The sequence below is a fragment of the Myodes glareolus genome, chromosome 13 (assembly GCF_982192425.1).
Source record: "Myodes glareolus chromosome 13, mMyoGla1.1, whole genome shotgun sequence".
Lineage (NCBI taxonomy): Eukaryota > Metazoa > Chordata > Mammalia > Rodentia > Cricetidae > Myodes > Myodes glareolus.
Window position 1 is genome coordinate 6,439,013 of NC_142038.1, and position 11,411 is coordinate 6,450,423.

The following is an 11,411-nucleotide window of genomic DNA, read 5'->3' on the forward strand; positions in this document are numbered from 1 at the left end:
GACATGCCCAGTAGCAGCTGGAGACACTGCAGAAAGTGGTATGAGAGGAGCCAGTCTGGTTTCACTGGGCCAGGGATGAGTGTGGGACCGAATGCTGAAGGTCAAGGGTCAAGTGATGGAGTAGGAGGACATGGGGCAGGACAGGCATCATGGACCCATGGACTGAAGAACAAGACCACAGTGTGCTTGTTGGTGACAAATCACAGGAGTCAAAGTCACTCTGTCTACACTGGGACTATCGTGAGCCACACAGCACAGGAAAGATTTCCCAGGATTCCTGTTGATGGAGAAAGATGAACAGCAGAAAAGGTCAGAAGTCAAGTGCATTGTAGGGAAGGTTCTGGTAACCTTTTCTGCGACAAGGGACAACGATGAGCAGGTCCACACACTGGCCCTGCCGCCATGGCAAAGAAGTTAAAATATATTATGTAGAAAAGAGTGACCTGAGGGACTGGAGAGAGAGCCCATTGTTAAAGAGCATGCGAACCTGAGTTTGATGACCGAAACCCATGTGACGATTCACACTTGTAATCCTAGTGATGGGGAGATGGAGATAGGAGGATCCTCGGGTTCACTGAATAGACAGTCAGGCTTACTTGATGAGTTGCAGGCCAGTAAGGGATGTTGTCGGATGGAGGAGGGTTATCTGTCTATTGTGTTATTTTCATTAGTCAATAAAGAGACTGCCTTGGCCCCTTGATAAGACAGAAAATTAGGTAGGCGGAGTAAACAGAACAGAATGCTGGGAAGAGGGCTATGAGGCAGATGCCATGGAGCCAGCCACCAGATCAGACATGCTGAATCTTTTCCAGTAAGCCACCACCTCGTGGTGCTACACAGATTATTAGAAGTGGGTTAATATCAAGATAGGAGAGTTAGTCAGTAACTAACTCTCTAGAGATAATGGGCCAGGCAGTACTTAAATGAATACAATTTGTGTGTTGTTATTTCTGGGACTAAGCTAGCCATGCGAGAGCCGGGTGAGGCGAAAAGCAGGCCTGCCCGCAGCCCCCTACTACAGTTGTCTAAAGAAACAATATTGGGGGCAGGATGGCAGGATGGCACAGTGAGTACAGGTGCCTGTTATCAGCCTGACCACTAGCGGGATCCCTGGAAGCTACGTAGCAGGAGACAGTTGACTCCCGTAAGCTGTCCTCCAACCTCCACATGCTTACACACACACAAACACACACACACACACAGAGAGAGAGAAAGAGAGAGAGAGAGAGCATTCTAATTGGTCTTAATAATTAAAAAAAAACTGGAGTCAGATATCAGATATCAAGGTAAAAGCTGAAAGATCAGAGCAGTCAGCCACTAGAGTTCATACCTCACAAAATCTCAAACCAAAAGGGCTGACCTCCTGTCTCTTCCCATCTTATATTCCTCTCTCCACCTAGCCATATCATTTCCTGTCTCTACCTCCCTAGTGCGGGGTTTAAAGGCTTGTGTCTCCCAAGGGCTGGGATCAAAGGTGTGTTCCACCACTTCCTGGCCTCTATGGTTAACTAGTAACTAGCTCCACCCTCTAATCACCAGGCAAGCTTTATATGTTAGAGCACAAACAATCTGTCAACACACACACACACAAAACACAGACATCTTGAAAGAGAGAAAATAGCATGTGTGTGGTTTTTGTGTGTGTGTGTGTGTGTGTGTGAGAGAGAGAGAGAGAGAGAGAGAGAGAGAGAGAGAGAGAGAGAGCAGAGAGGGCCAGTGAGATGGTAAAGCCACTTACTGCCAAGCCAGATGACCCGAGTTTGAGTCCTGAGACCTCCATCGTGGAAAGAGAGAATTCCCCCCATTGAAAGTTGTTCTCTGACTGCCAAAAAGAAACAGTGGTGCTCTCTCTGACTCTCTCTCTCTCTCTCTCTCTCTCTCTCTCTCTCTCTCTCTCTCTTTCTCTCTCTCTGATATGGGATCCCTTCTGTATGCTGTGAATACCATTGGTTAATAAAGAAACTGCCTTAGCCTGTTGATAGGGCAGAACTTAGGTAGGCAGGGAAGACTAAACTGAATGTTGGGAGGAAGGAGAAAGAGTCAAAGAGAAGCTATGGAGTTGCCACTGGAGACAGATGTGCTGATACTTTGCTGGTAGACCATGACCTCGTGGTGATGCACAAATTAATTGAGATGGGTTAAATTAAGATGTAAGAGTTAGCCAATTTTTGGGATCCTAGTCTGTTTGGATGCTCAGCTTCCTGGACCTGGAGGGAGGTGGGAGGAACTTGAATTTCCCACAGGGCAGGAAACCCTGACTGCTCTTAGGACTGGAGAGGGAGGGGGAGGGGGAGTGGGGGGAGTGGGAGGGTGTTGGGAGGAGGGGCAGAAATGGAAACTTTTATAAATTAATAAAAAAAAGAGTTAATACAAAGCCTGAGCTAATGGGCCAATCAGTTTATCATAAAAAAAAAAGAGTTAGCCAATAAGAAGCTAGAACTAATGTGTGGGGGGGGAGCCGTGGTTTAAGTAGTACAGTTCTGTGTGATTATTTTGGGGCTAAGTGACAAGAAACTAACCAGCGGCCTCCATACAACAAACTGGCACCCACATGGCCAACTAAAAGCCACCTTAAACCTGAGAAAGCTTAAAAAGGAATCCTAGACACAAAAGAACAGAGGTAAGCATGGTTGGGTAGCGGCATTTTCTTGGGTGGGCTCTGTTTGCTGGAAGCAAGCAGAGGCATGACTCCTTTAAGAGAGGTTTTTCTTGATTCAGCAGTAGCAGAAAAAAAAAGCCATGCCTTTTTGAAATGCCAGCTTTCTGGGCAGTGCTTCCAGCGCTAACTCTGACTCTTTCTGGAGGTCCAGCTATCGAACATTTAAATGGTATTTGTGTGCTACAACTTGCTTAATGGCAACATAGACTGGCTGTGTACCTAAAAATGGGGCTCTGAGCATGGCTCTCAGAGGCAGTGAACAGCTCTGCCATGTCAGACTGGGCAGGACAAGAAGGCTGTGGCGTATTTGCCCTAGCAATGGTGCCACTTAAGTTCATAAAAAGCGCTTAGCTTAGCATTTTAAGAAGCAGTTCTGGTTAGAAAATAATTACAGATATGCAATAAAGACAGATTCAAATGGAAAAGACCTTTAAATGGGTTCTTTAAAGATCTTTAAATGGATAAATGTATGTAGGCTTGGGCGAGAGAAGAAAACAAGTACAGAGAGCTATAAAAAGAAGTAAATTGTTTATAAAAATGAAACAAAGTCTTTAAAGAGACAGAGTAAGACAGTCATAGATTAAAGGAATAAAGATAATAGAATAAATATTAAAAATAATAGATTTAAAACAAATAAGCCACATAAAGATAAAGAATGCACAGAGAGTCTGGATTATGTATATTATTGTGTTTTCTTTGAATTTTTTGACTGTCAAGGAGCTAAGTAACCAACATACGTATTTTAAAGGTATCCTGACTTCAGAATTTTGGTCTAAGGATATGTGTTGTTTCCACCCCAGCCCCGTAGTGGATACCTTGCAGGTGGCTCTCCTTCTTCCCTTCCTCCAGTTCCTAGCACCCACCAAAACTTGCATTGAGCACAGCTTTCCTCTTTCCAGTGGGTCCTCTCGGGCCTCCCTTCTACCCCACCCCCATTCCTTTGTACACTTTCTACCTGGGACCCCAGTGGCCACACCTCAGGGTCTCAGATAGGAGATTCCCTCTTCCTTCCTGCCCTACATCATGATCTCTTCTCTCCCACCCTCAGGCTGTAACAAGCACCTCCCACCCTGACTCTGTTTACCAGAGATTCCAAATCTTGGTTGGGACCCAGGGTCTCCCAGCCCTGTTATTCTTATTTCTCCAGATTATTCTTTGTCTTATTGCAGCCTACTTGCACAATTCCCTCTCCCCACCACACCTCCAAGTCCAACTTCCCACAGCTTGGTGTGGGCAGGATCCTTAAGAACCCCCCCAGCTGTTCAGCCTTTCTTTTTAGCCTATCTCTATTCCTCACTGCCAGCCACCCCCTGAGAAAGCACTCTCTACCAGGTAGTCACAGCCAACACACTCTCCAAAGACCCAGAGAGGGCAACAGAAACCAAGGAACAGAATGAGAGCAGATGTGAACACCTAGAATCACATTCACCCTCATCCCAACTATCTAGAGACCCATGCAAAAGTACAAACATGGAGAACCAAGGCAATGTACCTTCACAGAACCCGGTAACCCCACTGCAGCAGGCCTGAGACACGTCAGAGCTGAAGCCCAAGGCGAGGACTTCCAAAAAGCAATTATGAATATATTCAAGGGCCTTAAAGGGGACATGAATGAATCCCTTAATGAAGTCTTTGCAAATACCAAGAAATAGTGGAATGACATAGTGGAAGTGGTTCAAGATGGGGAAACAGAGGTAAGTCACTAAAGAACTGTAAACTGAGAGGCAACTGGCTGTCAATAGTTCAGGAAGCTAAGTAAGCTTCACTGACAGCATACAAGACATGGAAGAGAGCACTGCAGATGTTGAAAACAAGGTAGAAGAAATGGACAGCCCAATTAGAGAGAAAGTGTTAAATCTAAAAGAAAGAAAAAAGAAAAAAGAACCAAGCACAAAACATCCAAGAAATCTAGGACACTATGAAAAAAACAGATCTGCAAATAATAGGAACAGAGGAAGGAAAAGATCTTCAGGTCAAAGGCAGAGGAAATATTTTCATTAATTAAAATCACAGAAAACAATTTCTTTAACCTAAAGAAGGAGTACAAGAAGCATAAAGTAGGCCATATAAACAGGACCAGAAAAGAAATTCTCCTTGACATACAATGTTCAAAACTCTAAAAATGCAGAACAAAGAAAGATGAACAAAAATTGGAAGGGAAAAAAGACCAAATGACATATAGAGGCAGACCCATTAGAATAACCCCTGACTTCTCAGTAAAGACTATAAAAGTCAGAAGGGCCTAGATGGATGTTCCACAAACTCTAGGAGACCACAAATGCCGCCCAGACCACTGTACCGAGCAAAATTATCAAACACAATAGATGGAAAAAGAAAAGTATTCCACAACAAAACCAAATTTAAGCAGCATCTATCTACAAATCCAGCTCCACGGAAGACATTAAAAAGAAGACTCCAGTCTGAAGATATTGACCACATCTGAGAAGGCACAGGAGTAAGCAATCCCAGTAAATCAAAGGAGGGGAGAAAACCCACACCACAACAGCAAAACAACAGAAACCAGTGGGCACTGCTCACTAGTGATCTCAGTTCCCCAAGAAAAAGACGACTAACAGATTGGTTTAGAAGACAGGATCCATCCCTCTGCTGCATCCAACAACACGCATTAACATCAAGGATAGCCATCACCTCAGGAGAAAAGGATGGAGAAAGATATTCCAAGCAAATGGAGTCAAGAAGCTAGCAGGTGCAGCCATTTCAATATCCGACAAAATGGTCTTCAAAACAAACCTAATCAGAATAGATAGAGAAATACATTACATGCTCATTAAAGGAAAAAATCTACCAATACAAAACATCGGTGCACCAAACATGAGGGCACTCAAGTTCATAAAAGAGAACACTATTGCAGCTCAAATCACACACCGACCCTCACACAGTGACTGTGTAACTCCAGTAGCCCACTCTCCCCATCCAGACAAAAACTAAATGGAGCTCATTTAGAGTGAGCTAGGGAGGAAGGTCTTAAGAGTACTTTTCTGGCAGCTATAGCCAGCTGAAGTCCTCTGAGGAAGTGAGAGGGTTTTCTTTAAGGGTGTGTCCCATGCTAAGTTGACCGCGCTCGGTGAAGAGCCCCACACCCAGCAGTACAAGGCAGCGCAAATTCAGTGGAAGGAAAAAAGAGTGTTAAGGCTGAGGCTGGATCTGAGGTGAGTCAGGAAGCATAACACGATGTGAATATAATCAAACCATGCTGCATGCATGTATCAGATTCTCCAGACATTAATTATTTAAAAAGACCTCCCTCCGGTGGAAAGGAAGACAAGAAGATGAAAGGGCTGGACAGCCCTGATGAGATGTACCCAGGTTTTCCTGGGGAGATGGAAGCAAAAACAAAATTGCTGGTACATTTGAAAAGAAAGGGCGGATGTCAAAGAGGCAGACAGTGGAATCAGAAAGAGCAAAGGGACCACTTAGGGTCATTTGGAGAGGAAGTGAGAACACTTGAAAGGAATTGGCCTTCTCTGAAGCTTAGCCTGTGAGGGTGGTGCATGTCCTGGGGTCACAATGCGTCCAATAAGCGGTGTCCTGGCTTGGACTCAAGGCCACAGAACATACCATTACCAGCCAGCACTGCAGCAGTACACAGTACAGTCACAGTACACAGTGCACAGCAGCAGAAGCCAGAAACCCCTTTAATCCTCCTTCATGCTGGACATGAAACAAGGGACAGCTTGTAGGGAAAGACTGTGTGGGTACCGTGAACATTGCAGGGTGGTTGGGTGGTTGGCTTGGCATTTCTGTTCATGCATCGCAGGAATTTTGGAAGGGTAAGGAGGGCACAGCCAGGAGACCACGGAGTCCCGGTCCAAGGCATGCAGTACACCTAGGAGAGGAACACTCTGTGGTCCAGAGTGTGGTCAGCATTCCAGGCAGCAAAGACAAGCAACTCAAGCCTAAAAGTAGTTGGCTAGCACCACCCTAGCCTCTGAGCTGGCTTCCTCCCTGACAGTGCAATGCCTTCTGTACAGAAGGCAGTGGGGAGGGCTGGGGAGAGGGCGGGGATTCCGATGACTCAGAAGTTGTGGAAGGGGAGTGCGGCTCCTGGATGCCCTCCAGTGAAGCTGTACCTCCTGTTACTTTACTCTCAGAAGCCACAGTGCAGGGGAGGAGGCTGGGCTCTTTCCTTAGAGGGCTTTGTGAAAAATTCCGGGAGGGGACTGTAGGTCTAGGGTCAATTAGGAGGGAGTGTTAGGAGATGACGTTTCTTCGTGCCTGGATTTAAAACCTGCGCTTGCAGGCCTCGGGACACAATCAGCTTTTCCAGTTTCTCATTCTGCGGTGAACTGGTAGGTCCCGCCATGTAGATGGGGAAGGGAATACTTCTTCCAGAACTTTAGGAGGCCGCTGGAGTATGCCAGCTATCCCACAGGTAGGAGGCTCAAGGGTGAGCTTGCTGAGGTGAGACTATATTGCTCTGTGGATTATGTGGGCCTGGCATTACTGTCTTGTCTTCCTGCCATCCCCAGGGACATACTTACAGGCATGGTGTCCTGGCCTCACTGAAGATGGAGCCAACACTGTCAGCATCAATTTTGTAAGTTGACCCAGCACATTTGCCCTGCAGATCCAGAACAACACTCAAAGGTTAGTTTCTCCCTCTCTGCCAAAGCCTTGGAAAGAAAAGTCAACAGAAATCACACTAAATATTGAAGGAGAAAGTAAATAAGCCATATTGATGATCTTTGACCTCCTGCTGTATTAAGACCCCAGGGGTATTGAGGTCTCAGGTTTAGCTTTTGACCCCACTCTGTGTCTAGCCAAAAAGCATCTCTTTGTTTTAAGTTTCTATGGCTGTGATAAAATGCCACGACCAAGGTAACTTACAAAAGAAGAAATTTAATTTCAGTTTACAGCTTCAGAGCATTAGAATCACAATGGTAGAGCAAAGGCATGGTGGCAGGAAGAGCTCGGAGCTCTCATTTGTCTGCTAGTGGGAGACGGGGAAGGGGGGTGGCATGTATGATCTCTGGAAATAACACAGGCTTTTGAAACTTTAAAGCCAGCCCCCAAGTGACATAGCTCCTCCAACACACACACCCCAGTGCTTCTCCAGCAATTCTGCCAACTGCCAAGTATCCAAATCTATGAGCCTATGGGTGCTGTCCCTGTTCTAACCAGCACACCCTCTGTGACCAGGTCAGCTGTCGGTGTCAGCAATCGGTGCCAACTGTGACCTTCAGGTGACAAGGGACCACACACAAAAACTGTGCAAGGAAAACTCTTTCATTCTCAGAGATTCCCCATTGGAGAGCAGGCAAAGTGTTCTAGAAAAGACCCCAACTGTCATATAAAGAAACATAAGTTGTTTTGTTGTTGTTGCTGCTGTCCGTAAGCTGAAGCTCGGGGTTAAGAGGCCACAGGGATTTCCTGTCTCCCGAAGAAGCCAGGGAGAGTTCTTTCTTCCTCTGCTGACTCTGGCTGCTCCTGGAAGTCCTTGGCCTCCCATGTCTTGTTGCTCCCTCATTCCCACTGTGGCTCCCATCTTCATGGTTCACACTCTCTCAGTGTCCATCCCAAAGATTACTTGAAGTGGAGAAAGTGGCCCTGTCTGATGTGGAATTTCCCTCTCTATGCTGTGATAAGCATTGGTTAATAAATGCTTTGGGCCCTTGCCAGAACTAGAGGGGAATAGAGTTAGGTGGGGAAAGCTAAACTGAATGCTGGGGAAAAGGACAGAGTCAGGAGAAGTCACGGGACCGCCTCCAGAGGCAGACGCTAGGAACTTTACCCCGTAAGTCACAGCCACGTGGCCATACACAGATTACTAGAAATGGGTTAAATTAAGATGTAAGAGTTAGCCAATAACTAGAAGTTAGAGCTAATGGGCCAAGCAGTGTTTATGTAGTTTCTGTGTGGTTATTTTGGTTCTGGGCAGCCGGGATGAATAAGCAGCCTCCTCCTACACCTGTCAATGCTCCCCAGATCCTGCACACCCTGGGAGACACGGCACAGAAGTTCAGGTTTTACATCCAGGCCTGAGAATCACACTTTAAAGGGTTCACTATATGTGGGCCTGGGACACAAATGTGAGGCCTTTGGGATGCTTGCCTCTTCTGCAATGTGGAAAAGCACCCAAAGGGGCATTAGATAAAGGTGGGAAGGTGCCCTGGGCCCAGTCAAAGATGGAGATTGGTTGGTTTGTTCTGTAGAAGCTAAGAGGATATATGCAATGTAGCTTTGGATAGAATTTTCCAGAATTAGGACCAGCACCAGAAATGGGGGTGCTTGCCGAGAGCACACAGGTAGCAATGCATTGGGGGGCACCCATGTACCCAATTCTGACCACTGATTTTATCATCCCTTGATCTTCTGGAGACATCTCTCAGACCAGCAGGATCTTCCAATAACCAAGAAAGGTACAGATATCCCCACCACTGGGTGCCTTAAAAGGTCTTTGGGGAAGGTAAGAAATACTTCAGTCATTATGATCAAGACCTCTGTTAGAGCATAGACTTCCCTCTGTGACTCAGGATAAGGTCACTTAGAAAACAAAAAAGACAGATGGGAACACCCATCACCGTCAGGACAGCGTAGCCTGATGGGCAGGTGAGCAGCTGGGCTCTGAAGCTTCTGACTCGGGACTGAGTCACCCAACACCTTCATCTGCCTGTTGTTTAAACTGTGTTCCCACTGTGTCTACTCCTCCGTGTAGGACGTGAGCCTCAGCAGCCTTTACCACTTCAACACTGAGGCTGAAACAACAGGAAGGGCTGGAGAGCAGACTGCTTTCCCTGCAAGGCAACCACAGCGTTTCTGTCCTCGACACCTGTGTCTCCCAGGTGATTGCGGAATCAACTTGGCACAGTTTTGCAGCATCTGGCAAAGGCAGCTGCTGTGTTACTTCTCTCCTTGTCACCACCCTAGGAGGAGTAGACGTGGGGCCGGGGAGATGGCTCAGTGAGTAAGGTGCTGACTGTCAAGCAAGAAGCCCTGAGTTTCTCTTCCCGGGGACCCACTAAGAGGAGAGGACTGACTCCTGCAAGTTGTTTTCTGGCCTCCACATGAGCACAGTGGCATGGCCACGCACTCTCCCACACAATAAATAAACAATTTACATTTTTATAAAAGTGATAAAAGTGATAGACCTGGCTGTTGCTGAAGAATGACAGAAGGAGGAAGAGGGCAGTGTCTCCTCTGAGGCTGGTAAGGGAGGGATGGTTGCATGACGTTGTCCTGGTCTGAATTTTCTTATAGGTACAGTGAACGTATGTGCCCCATTTTCTAGACAACTGCAAATCTCAAGAGTTTTGTTTTGTTATTTTTGTACATACATTCAAGTTTGTCAGAATGTGGGTCCTCAGTTTTTTTTCTTCTATGGGAGTGTGCCTTCTGTCAGCGGGAAGGGACAGATGGAAGACAGCCTGCCTCTCCAACTCCAGGCTTACTTACAGAGTGTCCAAAGTGCCATGGTACCGCCTCCTTATGTGAGAGATTAATGTGACGTCAGTCAGATGAGTGGCAAGGTGATGTGCTGTGCAGTGATAGGATTTTTCTGTGTGGTAGAATTTGATGTAACAGACATTGAAAGCTTCTCATTTCCTAATGAAAGACCCCAACCTTAGTCTTCATCTTAAGATTGAAAGACCCCAGACCTAGTCTCCATCTTAAGATGTTTTAATCAAACAGGCCAGGGCAAAACAGGCTATCTGTGGGCGGCAGAAGCAGTCTTAAGCCCGGCTGCACCTGCCTAGAGGATGAAAACAGGATATCTGTGGGCAGCAGAAGCAGTCTTGAGAAAAACACCCAGTCCTTTGTGTATCAAAACCCAAGGGGGCAGAAACTGGCTGAAACTAGCTTAATTTAGAATTGTTTTTGTAGACTTGGTTTTGTAGACTTGATTTTGTAGACTTGTTTTTGTCCTGATGTTGATCCACCCCATATGTTAATTTAACTTGAGTTGACCAATGGCGTTGCTGTTACTATGCTTCCCCGGTGTGTAACCCTGAGATCCTATAAATACCGGCTGGAAAAATACAAGGGGGGGCTCAGTCTCACTGGAGTACTGAGTCGCCTGTTGGCGCCTTTGACAATAAAGAATCCTCTTGCTGTCTGCATCCGTTGGCGTGGCTTATTGAGTCTGGGGGATCCTTCCTGAACCCTAGAAATTAGGGTCTTTCACTAACTGATTGGTGGGGCTACAATTAGGGATGTAGGAATTGCTGATGGCAGATGCCCAGCTGTGTGTAATTCATAAACAGATTAAAGATGTCATGCACTATCCATAGTATGGACACCCTACCTCTACTCAAGCAAGAACTTGTCAAAAATGATGCTGGAAAGATGGCCCATAGTTAGAACATTTTGCTTTCGCAGAGGAACTGGGCTCAGATCTCAGCAATCCCCCCCTTTTTTTTGCAACCATCAGTAACTTCATTTCTAGGGGATCTGATGCCCTCTTCTGGCCTCCTTGGGCAGCAGGCACACACCTAGTCCACAAACATACATTTTGACAGGACACTCATATAGAAAATAAAAAAAATCTAAAAAAGAAAAAGAAAGATGGACTAGAGAGATGACTCAGCAGTTTAGAGCACTGGCTGCTCTTCCAGAGGACCCAGTTCAGTTCCCAGCACCCACAAGTTAGCTCACAACTGTCACAACTGTACAGAACTGTCTGTACTGCCAGTTCCAGAGTACACGACACCTTCACACAGACATACATGCAGGCAAAACACCAATGCACATAAAATAAGAATAAATAAATCATTAAAAATGTTTTAAAGTAGGA

The 11,411-nt window shown here is 46.1% G+C and overlaps 1 long non-coding RNA gene across 1 annotated transcript; it reads left to right on the top strand.

The window, feature by feature from the left end:
* Positions 1-6,762: 6,762 nt before the first annotated feature.
* LOC146891858 (uncharacterized) lies at positions 6,763-10,737 on the top strand. Its single transcript, XR_014996885.2, has 3 exons — positions 6,763-7,052; positions 7,150-7,267; positions 9,336-10,737. It is a non-coding gene; the product is annotated as an uncharacterized LOC146891858 (long non-coding RNA).
* Positions 10,738-11,411: the final 674 nt, after the last annotated feature.